The sequence below is a fragment of the Salmo salar genome, chromosome ssa27 (genome assembly GCF_905237065.1).
Source record: "Salmo salar chromosome ssa27, Ssal_v3.1, whole genome shotgun sequence".
Classification (NCBI taxonomy): domain Eukaryota; kingdom Metazoa; phylum Chordata; class Actinopteri; order Salmoniformes; family Salmonidae; genus Salmo; species Salmo salar.
Genome location: NC_059468.1, coordinates 32,252,780 through 32,268,603, shown reverse-complemented (window position 1 = coordinate 32,268,603; position 15,824 = coordinate 32,252,780). Strand labels below are relative to the sequence as shown.

The window sequence follows — 15,824 nt, the reverse complement described above, 5'->3', positions numbered from 1 at the left end:
CTGCTGTGAGAGAGAGAGAGAGACGTCTTTGCCATGCAAATTGGTTTGTCTTTCCGAGCGGAGCACAGAAAGGAATAAGTGGGGACTGTTTCAGACAGTCTATAAGCCTACCATATGGGTGAAACAGCCAGTTGGATTCATGGCTGAGAGGTCAGAGGGCAACTCTATCCAATAGAACGCTGCTGTTGTTCCCCTCTACTACGACAATATGTCATCTGTTTCCTTAAATAGAAGCACAGTGAGATAGTTAGGGCAGCTCACGCTGGGTTCCAGGAACAACATACTACTTCATTTAAATAAGTCTGCTTCTTCGGAGCAATCTTTAAGTATGTGTGGAGCACAGGAGGTTGGTGGCACCTTAATTGGGGAGGCCGGGCTCGTGTTAATAACTGGAGCAAAATCAGTGGAATAGTATGAAATATATCAAACACATGGTTTCCAGGTGTTTTAAGCCATTCCGTTTGAGCCGTTCCGGCCATTACAATGAGCCATCCTCCTCTTAGAAGCCTCCTGTGGTGTGCAGTCATTGTCTGCAGTCTCTCTCTGTGTGTGTGTGTGTGTGTGTGTGTGTGTGTGTGTGTGTGTGTGTGTGTGTGTGTGTGTGTGTGTGTGTGTGTGTGTGTGTGTGTGTGTGTGTGTGTGTGTGTGTGTGTGTGTGTGTGTGTGTGCGTGTGCGTGTGTGCATGTGATTATGTGCTGTGTGTGTGTCCTAGTTCTGTCAGCTACAGGACAGTGATGCCATCCATTAGGAAGACATTAGTGACGGTGATCCAGGTGATTTCTACAGGACAGTGATGCTATCCATTAGGAAGGCATTAGTGACTGTGATCCAGGTGATTTGTACAGGACAGTGATGCCATCCATTAGGAAGACATTAGTGACGGTGATCCAGGTGATTTCTACAGGACAGTGATGCCATCCATTAGGAAGACATTAGTGGCTGTGATCCAGGTGATTTCTACAGGACAGTGATGCCATCCATTAGGAAGACATTAGTGACGGTGATCCAGGTGATTTCTACAGGACAGTGATGCCATCCATTAGGAAGACATTAGTGACTGTGATCCAGGTGATTTCTACAGGACAGTGATGCCATCCATTAGGAAGACATTAGTGGCTGTGATCCAGGTGATTTCTACAGGACAGTGATGCCATCCATTAGGAAGGCATTAGTGACTGTGATCCAGGTGATTTGTACAGGACAGTGATGTCATCCATTAGGAAGACATTAGTGACTGTGATCCAGGTGATTTCTACAAGACAGTGATGCCATCCATTAGGAAGACATTAGTGGCTGTGATCCAGGTGATTTCTACAGGACAGTGATGCCATCCATTAGGAAGGCATTAGTGGCTGTGATCCAGGTGATTTCTACAGGACAGTGATGCCATCCATTAGGAAGACATTAGTGGCTGTGATCCAGGTGATTTCTACAGGACAGTGATGCCATCCATTAGGAAGACATTAGTGGCTGTGATCCAGGTGATTTCTCGGAAGACATTTTGAGACTCCAGACGGTCTCCAGACGGTCTCAGTCGGGACATGATTAGGTTGTCCTGTACTGTTTAAAATAGACATTCAGTTCAGAACTCATTCAGTTCAGTTAACTCATTATGTTCAGTTAACTCATTATGTTCAGTTAACTCATTATGTTCAGTTAACTCATTCATTATGTTCAGTTAACTCATTATGCTCAGTTAACTCATTATGTTCACGTTAACTCATTATGTTCAGTTAACTCGTCTGTTCAGTTAACTCATTATTCTCAGTTAACTCATTATGTTCAGGTAACTCGTCTGTTCAGTTATCTCATTATGCTCAGTTAACTCATTATGTTCAAGTTAACTCATTATGTTCAGTTAACTCATTATGTTCAGTTAACTCGTCTGTTCAGTTAAGTAATCTGTTCAGTTAACTAATCTGTTCAGTTAACTCATTATGTTCAGTAAACTCATTATGTTCAGTAAACGCATTATGTTCAGTTAACTCATCTGTTCAGTTAACTCAAATGTTCAGTTAACTCATTATGTTCAGTTAACTCATCTGTACAGTTAACTCATCTGTTCAGTTAACTCATTATGTTCAGTTAACTCATAATGTTCAGTTAACTCATAATGTTCAGTTAACTCATTATGTTCAGTTAACTCATTATGTTCAGTTAACTCATCTGTTCTGTTTACTCATCTGTTCAGTTTACTCATCTGTTCAGTTAACTCATTATGTTCAGTTAACTCATCTGTACAGTTAACTCATCTGTTCAGTTTACTCATCTGTTCAGTTAACTCATCTGTTCAGTTAACCCATTATGTTCAGTTAACTCACTATGTTCAGTTAACTCATCAGTTCAGTTAAGTCATATGTTCAGAACTCATTATGTTCAGTTAACTCATCTGTTCAGTTAAGTCATTATGTTCAGTTAACTCATCTGTTCAGTTAACTAATCTGTTCAGTTAACTCATCTGTAGAGTTAACTCATCTGTTCAGTTAACTCATATGTTCAGTTAACTAATTATGTTCAGTTAACTCATCTGTACAGTTAACTCATCTGTTCAGTTAACTCATCTGTTCAGTTAACTCATTATGTTCAGTTAACTCATTATGTTCAGTTAACTCATTATGTTCAGTTAACTCATAATGTTCAGTTAACTCATTATGTTCAGTTAACTCATTATGTGCAGTTAACTCATTATGTTCAGTTAACTCATCAGTTCAGTTAAGTCATATGTTCAGAACTCATTATATTCAGTTAACTCATCTGTTCAGTTTTCTCATTATGTTCAGTTAACTCATATGTTCAATTAACCCATTATATTCAGTTAACTCATTATGTTCAGTTAACTCATCTGTTCAGTTAACTCATTATGTTCAGTTAACTCATTATGTTCAGTTAACTCATCTGTTCAGTTAACTCATTATGTTCAGTTAACTCATTATGTTCAGTTAACTCATCTGTTCAGTTAACTCATCTGTTCAGTAAACTCATTATGTTCAGTTAACTCATTATGTTCAGTTAACTCATTATGTTCAGTTAACTCATTATGTTCAGTTAACTCATTATATTCAGTTAACTCATTATGTTCAGTTAACTCATCTGTTCAGTTAACTCATTATGTTCAGTTAACTCATTATGTTCAGTTAATTCATTATGTTCAGTTAACTCATCTGTTCTGTTTACTCATCTGTTCAGTTTACTCATCTGTTCAGTTAACTCATCTGTTCAGTTAACTCATTATGTTCAGTTAACTCATCTGTACAGTTAACTCATCTGTTCAGTTTACTCATCTGTTCAGTTAACTCATCTGTTCAGTTAACCCATTATGTTCAGTTAACTCACTATGTTCAGTTAACTCATCAGTTCAGTTAAGTCATATGTTCAGAACTCATTATGTTCAGTTAACTCATCTGTTCAGTTAAGTCATTATGTTCAGTTAACTCATCTGTTCAGTTAACTCATTATGTTCAGTAAAGTCATTATGTTCAGTAAACTCATTATGTTCAGTTAACTCATCTGTTCAGTTAACTAATCTGTTCAGTTAACTCATATGTTCAGTTAACTAATTATGTTCAGTTAACTCATTATGTTCAGTTAACTCATAATGTTCAGTTAACTCATTATGTTCAGTTAACTCATTATGTTCAGTTAACTCATTATTTGCAGTTAACTCATTATGTTCAGTTAACTCATCTGTTCAGTTAACTCATCTGTTCAGTTAACTCATCTGTAGAGTTAACTCATCTGTTCAGTTAACTCATTATGTTAAGTTAACTCATTATGTTCAGTTAACTCATTATGTGCAGTTAACTCATTATGTTCAGTTAACTCATCAGTTCAGTTAAGTCATATGTTCAGAACTCATTATATTCAGTTAACTCATCTGTTCAGTTTTCTCATTATGTTCAGTTAACTCATATGTTCAATTAACCCATTATATTCAGTTAACTCATTATGTTCAGTTAACTCATCTGTTCAGTTAACTCATTATGTTCAGTTAACTCATCTGTTCAGTTAACTCATTATGTTCAGTTAACTCATTATGTTCAGTTAACTCATTATGTTCAGTTAACTCATTATGTTCAGTTAACTCATCTGTTCAGTAAATTCATTATGTTCAGTTAACTCATTATGTTCAGTTAACTCATTATGTTCAGTTAACTCATTATGTTCAGTTAACTCATTATTTGCAGTTAACTCATTATGTTCAGTTAACTCATCTGTTCAGTTAACTCATCTGTTCAGTTAACTCATCTGTAGAGTTAACTCATCTGTTCAGTTAACTCATTATGTTCAGTTAACTCATTATGTTCAGTTAACTCATAATGTTCAGTTAACTCATTATGTTCAGTTAACTCATTATGTGCAGTTAACTCATTATGTTCAGTTAACTCATCAGTTCAGTTAAGTCATATGTTCAGAACTCATTATATTCAGTTAACTCATCTGTTCAGTTTTCTCATTATGTTCAGTTAACTCATATGTTCAATTAACCCATTATATTCAGTTAACTCATTATGTTCAGTTAACTCATCTGTTCAGTTAACTCATTATGTTCAGTTAACTCATTATGTTCAGTTAACTCATCTGTTCAGTTAACTCATTATGTTCAGTTAACTCATTATGTTCAGTTAACTCATTATGTTCAGTTAACTCATCTGTTCAGTAAACTCATTATGTTCAGTTAACTCCTTATGTTCAGTTAACTCATTATGTTCAGTTAACTCATTATGTTCAGTTAACTCATTATGTTCAGTTAACTCATCTGTTCAGTTAACTCATTATGTTCAGTTAACTCATTATGTTCAGTTAACTCATTATGTTCAGTTTACTCATCTGTTCAGTTAACTCATCTGTTCAGTTAACTCATTATATTCAGTTAACTCATTATGTTCAGTTAACTCATCTGTTCAGTTAACTCATCTGTTCAGTTAACTCATTATGTTCAGTTAACTCACTATGTTCAGTTAACTCATTATGTTCAGTTAACTCATCTGTTCAGTTAACTCATTGTGTTCAGTTAACTCATTATGTTCAGTTAACTCATCTGTTCAGTTAACTCATTATGTTCAGTTAACTCATTATGTTCAGTTAACTCATTATGTTCAGTTAACTCATCTGTTCAGTTAACTCATTATGTTCAGTTAACTCATTATGTTCAGTTAACTCATTATGTTCAGTTAACTCATCTGTTCAGTAAACTCATTATGTTCAGTTAACTCATTATGTTCAGTTAACTCATTATGTTCAGTTAACTCATCTGTTCAGTTAACTCATCTCTTCAGTTAACTCATTATGTTCAGTTAACTCATTATGTTCAGTTAACTCATTATGTTCAGTTAACTCATTATATTCAGTTAACTCATTATGTTCAGTTAACTCATCTGTTCAGTTAACTCATTATGTTCAGTTAACTCATTATGTTCAGTTAACTCATCTGTTCAGTTAACTCATTATGTTCAGTTAACTCATTATGTTCAGTTAACTCATTATGTTCAGTTTACTCATCTGTTCAGTTAACTCATCTGTTCAGTTAACTCATTATATTCAGTTAACTCATTATGTTCAGTTAACTCATCTGTTCAGTTAACTCATCTGTTCAGTTAACTCATTATGTTCAGTTAACTCATTATGTTCAGTTAACTCATTATGTTCAGTTAACTCATTATGTTCAGTTAACTCATTATGTTCAGTTAACTCATTATGTTCAACTCCAAAGGGTCTGTGTATGCAACGCATTCTTCCCAAATACTTTATGTGTTCTACATTCAGCTAGCAGGAGGTTTGTCAGTACTGCAGCCTTGCCGCATAAGTACCCTCCTCTCTTTCTTCCAGAACACCATTTTGTTTGTCCCTCTTGTATCTCGCTGTTTTGCTGTCTGCTAATCACTTTCTACTTTCTCTCCCGTTTTCTTGCTATCTCCTTCTCTATACTGTCATTCTATTACTGTTTCTCTCTCTGTCTGTCTGCCTGTCTCTCTCTTTCTCTCTTCCTCTCTCTTTAACTCTCCCTTCCTTCCGCTCACTTTACCTTGCTCTTTCCCCCTCTCTTTCCATTCCTCACCTGTCTCCATCTCTTCCGCCCTACATTTTCTCTCTGTTCCTGGATGATTGATGGAGCTTTGAGCTGCAGTGAAGCAGGTGGACACAGGATTCGTCCCCCTGGAGCATCACTAGCGGGCAGGCAGCAGCCTCCCCTCTGCTCCCCTTCACACTCCAGATGAACCAGGAGCCAAACAAAGGCGCCACTAACCAACCAAACACACAGGCCTTCCCTCAGCCAAGCTAGGGAGCAGACCAAGGTGGGCTCTGGCATGAAAAGTACTTTTCTCCCCCAACAGAGGTGTTATTGTTGCTATAGAAAGACAAACAGAGATGGGAAAAAAGTTGAGAAAAGGGTAGAGGAAAAAAACGGATCGAAAGACTGAGCGATGGGCTCTCTCTGTGAATGCCCCATGTGTTCCCTCTGTCATTGGGTACGTATCACTAACAAGATTACCTATGTTGTAATGGTGACCAAATTAGTTGGAGTTTACTGGATTCTAATGTACGAATCATGGGTCATTATGACAAAGATAGGAAAAGTAGAGGGACTGATAGCAAGAGAGTAGGATAGAGAGAGAGAGTGGAGTGGAGTGAGTGTGGCTGTGCAAAGAGCACTTAAAGGAAATTACTGAGCGTGTGAGAGAGTAAGGGATAGAGGGAGGAGAGAGATAGAGGGAGGGAGGCAGCAGCCAACGCCCCTCCACCCCTCCATGGGGCTGCTGGCCCACTTGCAGTCGTCCTATTTCTTCCCTCTTCCCATCCCATCCCGGAATGTTTGCCATGATGCTGAGACACAGCACGCCTGCTGATGAGGGGCCCGCCGCCGCTGTAAACACCTCCTCATCACTAGGGATATGGCTGCTCCGCCTGTCAATCTGCGAAACCAATGTCTTCCCCCAGCAACACTTCCACACCCCACCACCCACCAATCCTAGGCAGCCAGGCAGTCAGCCGCTCTCCAAATCCAAAATAGTCTCTGTATCTTTTCAACTGAGGAAAATGACTAAACTCTTAGAAAAAAGGGTTCCATAAAGGTTATTTGGCTGTCCCCATAGGAGAACTCTTTTTGGTTCCAAGTAGAACAGTTTTTGGCTTCAGGTAGAACTCTTTTGGGTTCCATGTAGAATCCTCTGTGTGCAGGGTTCCATGTAGAACCCCCTGTATGCAGTGTTCCATATAGAACCCCCTGTGTAAAGGGTTCTACATGGAACCAAAAAGGGTTCTTCAAAGGGTTCTCCTATGGGGACAGCCAAAGAACTATTTTAGGTTCTAGATAGCATTTTTTTTATAAGAGTGTAGAGCACTTCTGGGATTTTCTGATTCTCTTTCCTGCCATGGAAGTACAGCCCTGTGGCGACGTCAAGTCCAGTAGGAACAAGGGCTGGGATGAATCACTGTGTGCTATGGGAGTTTGATTATGGATTAGATGGAGTTCTTCTAAACCTTAAAAAAGAAATCACTGAAAAAAATCTGTCCGAATCCACACAGAGAATGCTTATTCTGAGCACGGTACCCGGGTTATATTTGCCAAGGCTTTCTTGTAATCTAGGACTGTTTTATTAAAAACGCTGAGCCTGGTATATTGACAATGAATTTCTGTCCTTCAGGAAGGATCCTGATCAAATATTCCTTCAACAGTGACCTAAAACAGGTGATGTCACTGTCCACACTACAATTTCAGTCTATATTTGAGGGGTACAGTAGGGACAGATCACCTGTTTATATTTGAGGGGTACAGTAGAGACAGAACACCTGTTTATATTTGAGGGGTACAGTAGGGACAGAACACCTGTTTATATTTGAGGGGTACAGTAGGGACAGAACACCTGTTTATATTTGAGGGGTACAGTAGGGACAGAACACCTGTTTATATTTGAGGGGTACAGTAGAGACAGAACACCTGTTTATATTTGAGGGGTACAGTAGGGACAGAACACCTGTTTATATTTGAGGGGTACAGTAGGGACAGAACACCTGTTTATATTTGAGGGGTACAGTAGGGACAGAACACCTGTTTATATTTGAGGGGTACAGTAGGAACAGAACACCTGTCTATATTTGAGGGGTACAGTAGGGACAGAACACCTGTTTATATTTAAGGGATACAGTAGAGACAGAACACCTGTTTATATTTGAGGGATACAGTAGGGACAGAACACCTGTTTATATTTAAGGGATACAGTAGGGACAGAACACCTGTTTATATTTGAGGGGTACAGTAGGGACAGAACACCTGTTTATATTTGAGGGGTACAGTAGAGACAGAACACCTGTTTATATTTGAGGGATACAGTAGGGACAGAACACCTGTTTATATTTGAGGGATACAGTAGGGACAGAACACCTGTTTATATTTAAGGGATACAGTAGGGACAGAACACCTGTTTATATTTGAGGGGTACAGTAGGGACAGAACACCTGTCTATATTTGAGGGGTACAGTAGAGACAGAACACCTGTTTATATTTGAGGGGTACAGTAGGGACAGAACACCTGTTTATATTTGAGGGGTACAGTAGGGACAGAACACCTGTTTATATTTGAGGGGTACAGTAGGGACAGAACACCTGTTTATATTTGAGGGATACAGTAGGGACAGAACACCTGTTTATATTTGAGGGGTACAGTAGAGACAGAACATGTGTCTACATTTGAGGGGTACAGTAGGGACAGAACACCTGTTTATATTTGAGGGGTACAGTAGGGACAGAACACCTGTTTATATTTGAGGGGTACAGTAGGGACAGAACACCTGTTTATATTTGAGGGGTACAGTAGAGACAGAACACCTGTTTATATTTGAGGGGTACAGTAGGGACAGAACACCTGTTTATATTTGAGGGGTACAGTAGAGACAGAACACCTGTTTATATTTGAGGGGTACAGTAGGGACAGAACACCTGTTTATATTTAAGGGATACAGTAGGGACAGAACACCTGTTTATATTTGAGGGGTACAGTAGGGACAGAACACCTGTTTATATTTAAGGGGTACAGTAGGGACAGAACACCTGTTTATATTTGAGGGGTACAGTAGGGACAGAACACCTGTTTATATTTGAGGGGTACAGTAGGGACAGAACACCTGTTTATATTTGAGGGGTACAGTAGGGACAGAACACCTGTTTATATTTGAGGGGTACAGTAGGGACAGAACACCTGTTTATATTTGAGGGGTACAGTAGGGACAGAACACCTGTTTATATTTGAGGGGTACAGTAGGGACAGAACACCTGTTTATATTTGAGGGGTACAGTAGAGACAGAACACCTGTTTATATTTGAGGGGTACAGTAGGGACAGAACACCTGTTTATATTTGAGGGGTACAGTAGGGACAGAACACCTGTTTATATTTGAGGGGTACAGTAGGGACAGAACACCTGTTTATATTTGAGGGATACAGTAGGGACAGAACACCTGTTTATATTTGAGGGGTACAGTAGAGACAGAACATGTGTCTACATTTGAGGGGTACAGTAGGGACAGAACACCTGTTTATATTTGAGGGGTACAGTAGGGACAGAACACCTGTTTATATTTGAGGGGTACAGTAGGGACAGAACACCTGTTTATATTTGAGGGGTACAGTAGAGACAGAACACCTGTTTATATTTGAGGGGTACAGTAGGGACAGAACACCTGTTTATATTTGAGGGGTACAGTAGAGACAGAACACCTGTTTATATTTGAGGGGTACAGTAGGGACAGAACACCTGTTTATATTTAAGGGATACAGTAGGGACAGAACACCTGTTTATATTTGAGGGGTACAGTAGGGACAGAACACCTGTTTATATTTAAGGGGTACAGTAGGGACAGAACACCTGTTTATATTTGAGGGGTACAGTAGGGACAGAACACCTGTTTATATTTGAGGGGTACAGTAGGGACAGAACACCTGTTTATATTTGAGGGGTACAGTAGGAACAGAACACCTGTTTATATTTGAGGGGTACAGTAGGAACAGAACACCTGTCTATATTTGAGGGGTACAGTAGGGACAGAACACCTGTTTATATTTGAGGGGTACAGTAGGGACAGAACACCTGTTTATATTTGAGGGATACAGTAGGGACAGAACACCTGTTTATATTTAAGGGGTACAGTAGGGACAGAACACCTGTTTATATTTAAGGGGTACAGTAGAGACAGAACATGTGTCTACATTTGAGGGGTACAGTAGGGACAGAACACTTGAAAATGTGAACCACATCCTTTCCTTCAATGGGAGAGAAATTACACATTTAGGGTGCCTGCATGCCTGCCAAGGATGCTCCTACCTCTCTCATCAATGGGGCTCGTCATCTGGCCATGATTACTCTCTCATCCATGGGGCTCATCGTCTGGCCATGATTACTCTCTCATCAATGGGGCTCACTGTCTGGCCATGATTACTCTCTCATCCATGGAGCTTGTCTGGCCATGATTACTCTCTCATCAATGGGGCTCATCGTCTGGCCATGATTACTCTCTCATCAATGGGGCTCATCGTCTGGCCATGATTACTCTCTCATCAATGGGGCTCATTGTCTGGCCATGATTACTCTCTCATCAATGGGGCTCATTGTCTGGCCATGATTACTCTCTCATCCATGGGGCTCATCGTCTGGCCATGATTACTCTCTCATCAATGGGGCTCACTGTCTGGCCATGATTACTCTCTCATCCATGGAGCTTGTCTGGCCATGATTACTCTCTCATCAATGGGGCTCATCGTCTAGCCATGATTACTCTCTCATCAATGGGGCTCATTGTCTGGCCATGATTACTCTCTCATCAATGGGGCTCATTGTCTGGCCATGATTACTCTCTCATCCATGGGGCTCATTGTCTGGCCATGATTACTCTATCATCAATGGGGCTCATTGTCTGGCCATGATTACTCTCTCATCCATGGGGCTCATTGTCTGGCCATGATTACTTTCTCATTAATGGGGCTCACTGTCTGGCCATGATTACTCTCTCATCCATGGAGCTTGTCTTGCCATGATTACTCTCTCATCAATGGGGCTCATTGTCTGGCCATGATTACTCTCTCATCAATGGGGCTCACTGTCTGGCCATGATTACTCTCTCATCCATGGAGCTTGTCTGGCCATGATTACTCTCTCATCAATGGGGCTCATCGTCTAGCCATGATTACTCTCTCATCAATGGGGCTCATTGTCTGGCCATGATTACTCTCTCATCAATGGGGCTCATTGTCTGGCCATGATTACTCTCTCAGCCATGGGGCTCATTGTCTGGCCATGATTACTCTCTCATCAATGGGGCTCATCGTCTGGCCATGATTACTCTCTCATCCATGGGGCTCATTGTCTGGCCATGATTACTTTCTCATCAATGTGGCTCATCGTCTGGCCATGATTACTCTCTCATCAATGGGGCTCATTGTCTGGCCATGATTACTCTCTCATCAATGGGGCTCATCGTCTGGCCATGATTACTCTCTCATCCATGGAGCTTGTCTGGCCATGATTACTCTCTCATCAATGGGGCTCATCGTCTAGCCATGATTACTCTCTCATCAATGGGGCTCATTGTCTGGCCATGATTACTCTCTCATCAATGGGGCTCATTGTCTGGCCATGATTACTCTCTCATCAATGGGGCTCATTGTCTGGCCATGATTACTCTCTCATCAATGGGGCTCATCGTCTGGCCATGATTACTCTCTCATCAATGGGGCTCATCGTCTGGCCATGATTACTCTCTCATCAATGGGGCTCATCGTCTGGCCATGATTACTCTCTCATCAATGGGGCTCATCGTCTGGCCATGATTACTCTCTCATCAATGGGGCTCATCGTCTAGCCATGATTACTCTCTCATCAATGGGGCTCATTGTCTGGCCATGATTACTCTCTCATCAATGGGGCTCATTGTCTGGCCATGATTACTCTCTCATCAATGGGGCTCATTGTCTGGCCATGATTACTCTCTCATCAATGGGGCTCATCGTCTGGCCATGATTACTCTCTCATCAATGGGGCTCATCGTCTGGCCATGATTACTCTCTCATCCATCGGGCTCATTGTCTGGCCATGATTACTCTCTCATCAATGGGGCTCATCGTCTGGCCATGATTACTCTCTCATCAATGGGGCTCATCGTCTGGCCATGATTACTCTCTCATCAATGGGGCTCATCGTCTGGCCATGATTACTCTCTCATCAATGGGGCTCATCATCTGGCCATGATTACTCTCTCATCAATGGGGCTCATCGTCTGGCCATGATTACTCTCTCATCCATGGGGCTCATCATCTGGCCATGATTACAGTGCTTTATACTGCTCCAGCGAAGACGTGACCGGGGTGACAACAGACTCAAAGCATCCTGGGTATCAGCCACTCATCTCTGAGACACAAGGCTCCCAAGATCTTTCAATGTGAGACACACTATTAGCTTTCGCTTATAGGCTGGCCTTCACTCGTCAGTCTAGAGTCCGCATGGTGTGTTTGGAGTGACAGCGGCCGCAATGTTTGTTTTATCACATAATGGCGTTTTACTGTGATTTACCGTACCTTATGCGATTCTGTAAACTCCCCAATTGTATTAGCGTAGGACAGAGTCGTTAGGGAATAACACTTAGGGGTGACATTATCCATAATGCACCACAGAACCTTTACCTAGAAACTGTCAAGGGATGCAAAAAACTTGTATTCTTCTTTTTGGTAAAAGAGAAAAACCTGTGTTGGAGGGAACATCAGAGGAGCAGGGATATGGAGTGAACAGAATAACATGCTGTATAGACAACATGTATTCTCCTGTGGTCTGTGTCCTTCAATGAGGCGTGCCTTTTCTCCTCTTAACAGAGTGTCTGTGTGACAATACTACTAACAAGACTTACTTCCTTGTCACCTTCCCTTCATCACCACTGATGGATGGAAGGACTGGATAGGTACATCAAACTGCCCCAATCCATCCTTTGAGATCAGCCGTGAGGGAAAACATACTTGAAAACGCATGGTTAGTTTGGAACCACCTTGGGCTCTGTCCCCAATCAATACAAGGAGAAAGGAAAGGAGGCGGTTGAAGAGAATTGGAACGCAGCCAGAATCTGTAGTTTACTGCCTTAGCTTCACAGGCTGAGGAGGAAGGCTATTCAGCAGCATGACCACTGGTCACACCCATACCTGTGTGTGTGTGTGTGTGTGTGTGTGTGTGTGTGTGTGTGTGTGTGTGTGTGTGTGTGTGTGTGTGTGTGTGTGTGTGTGGAACTCCAGGCCCCTAGCTCTGATGACTCATGTCTTTCATGTTGATAGCACACAGTACAACAGAGGCTTTGTGAAGGTACAACCACAGGGCACATATGGGGTTAGAGTTGAGCCAACAGAACTGAAGGAAATTAAATACCCCGGGAGTGAGTCAATCAGTGATGGATTTTCAATTTCAAATGGTTGGTTCGTTTTAGATTACGGTGGCATTTGGGCATGGAACAAATAAACTTAATTTTGTGTAGATTTTTTATTTATTTAAATGTATTTGGCTACATCTTTCCCTTCTAAATCAACTAATATGGTAGCTTAAGTACTTGAAATAATGGTAGGGGTAGTGGCTGGGGCAGTGGTAATGGTAGGGGTAGTGGCTGGGGCCGTGGTAATGGTAATGGCTCGGGCAGTGGTAATGGTAGGGGTAGTGGCTGGGGCAGTGGTAATGGTAGGGGTAGTGGCTGGGGCAGTGGTAATGGTAGGGGTAGGGGCAGAGGCAGTGGTAATGGTAGGGGTAGGGGCTGGGGCAGTGGTAATGGTAGGGGTAGTGGCTGAGGCAGTGGTAATGGTAGGGGTAGTGGCTGGGGCAGTGGTAATGGTAGGGGTAGTGGCTGGGGCAGTGGTAATGGTAGGGGTAGTGGCTGGGGCAGTGGTAATGGTAGGGGTAGTGGCAGAGGCAGTGGTAATGGTAGGGGTAGTGGCTGAGGCAGTGGTAATGGTAGGGGTAGTGGCTGGGGCAGTGGTAATGGTAGGGGTAGGGGCAGTGGTAATGGTAGGGGTAGTGGCTGGGGCAGTGGTAATGGTAGGGGTAGTGGCAGAGGCAGTGGTAATGGTAGGGGTAATGGCTGGGGCAGTGGTAATGGTAGGGGTAGTGGCTGGGGCAGAGGTAATGGTAGGGGTAGTGGCTGGGGCAGTGGTAATGGTAGGGGTAGTGGCTGGGGCAGTGGTAATGGTAGGGGTAGTGGCTGGGGCAGTGGTAATGGTAGGGATAGTGGCTGGGGCAGTGGTAATGGTAGGGGGTAGTGGCTGGGGCAGTGGTAATGGTAGGGGTAGGGGCAGAGGCAGTGGTAATGGTAGGGGTAGTGGCTGGGGCAGTGGTAATGGTAGGGGTAGTGGCTGAAGCAGTGGTAATGGTAGGGGTAGTGGCTGGGGCAGTGGTAATGGTAGGGGTAGTGGCTGGGGCAGTGGTAATGGTAGGGGTAGTGGCTGGGGCAGTGGTAATGGTAGGGGTAGTGGCTGGGGCAGTGGTAATGGTAGGGGTAGTGGCTGGGGCAGTGGTAATGGTAGGGGTAGTGGCAGAGGCAGTGGTAATGGTAGGGGTAGTGGCTGGGGCAGTGGTAATGGTAGGGGTAGTGGCTGGGGCAGTGGTAATGGTAGGGGTAGTGGCAGAGGCAGTGGTAATGGTAGGGGTAGTGGCTGGGGCAGTGGTAATGGTAGGGGTAGTGGCAGAGGCAGTGGTAATGGTAGGGGTAGTGGCTGGGGCAGTGGTAATGGTAGGGGTAGTGGCTGGGGCAGTGGTAATGGTAGGGGTAGTGACTGGGGCAGTGGTAATGGTAGGGGTAGTGGCTGGGGCAGTGGTTATGGTAGGGGTAGTGGCTGGGGCAGAGGTAATGGTAGGGGTAGTGGATGGGGCAGTGGTAATGGTAGGGGTAGTGGCTGGGGCAGTGGTAATGGTAGGGGTAGTGGCTGGGGCAGTGGTAATGGTAGGGATAGTGGCAGAGGCAGTGGTAATGGTAGGGGTAGTGGCTGAGGCAGTGGTAATGGTAGGGGTAGTGGCTGGGGCAGTGGTATTGGTAGGGGTAGGGGCAGTGGTAATGGTAGGGGTAGTGGCTGGGGCAGTGGTAATGGTAGGGGTAGTGGCAGAGGCAGTAGTAATGGTAGGGGTAGTGGCTGGGGCAGTGGTAATGGTAGGGGTAGTGGCTGGGGCAGAGGTAATGGTAGGGGTAGTGGCTGGGGCAGTGGTAATGGTAGGGGTAGTGGCTGGGGCAGTGGTAATGGTAGGGGTAGTGGCTGGGGCAGTGGTATTGGTAGGGTTAGTGGCTGGGGCAGTGGTAATGGTAGGGGTAGTGGCTGGGGCAGTGGTAATGGTAGGGGTAGGGGCAGAGGCAGTGGTAATGGTAGGGGTAGTGGCTGGGGCAGTGGTAATGGTAGGGGTAGTGGCTGAGGCAGTGGTAATGGTAGGGGTAGTGGCTGGGGCAGTGGTAATGGTAGGGGTAGTGGCTGGGGCAGTGGTAATGGTAGGGGTAGTGGCTGAGGCAGTGGTAATGGTAGGGGTAGTGGCTGGGGCAGTGGTAATGGTAGGGGTAGTGGCTGGGGCAGTGGTAATGGTAGGGGTAGTGGCAGAGGCAGTGGTAATGGTAGGGGTAGTGGCTGGGGCAGTGGTAATGGTAGGGGTAGTGGCTGGGGCAGTGGTAATGGTAGGGGTAGTGGCTGGGGCAGAGGTAATGGTAGGGGTAGTGGCTGGGGCAGTGGTAATGGTAGGGGTAGTGGCTGGGGCAGTGGTTATGGTAGGGGTAGTGGCTGGGGCAGAGGTAATGGTAGGGGTAGTGGCTGGGGCAGTGGTAATGGTAGGGG

At 43.4% G+C, this 15,824-nt stretch overlaps 1 protein-coding gene across 1 annotated transcript in view; it reads right to left on the bottom strand.

Annotated features, from left to right (window-relative positions):
• The window catches only part of LOC106588960 (gamma-aminobutyric acid type B receptor subunit 2), a 462,346-nt gene that overhangs the window by 253,851 nt on the left and 192,671 nt on the right, over positions 1-15,824 (bottom strand). The gene's annotated exons all lie outside the window — the stretch shown is intronic.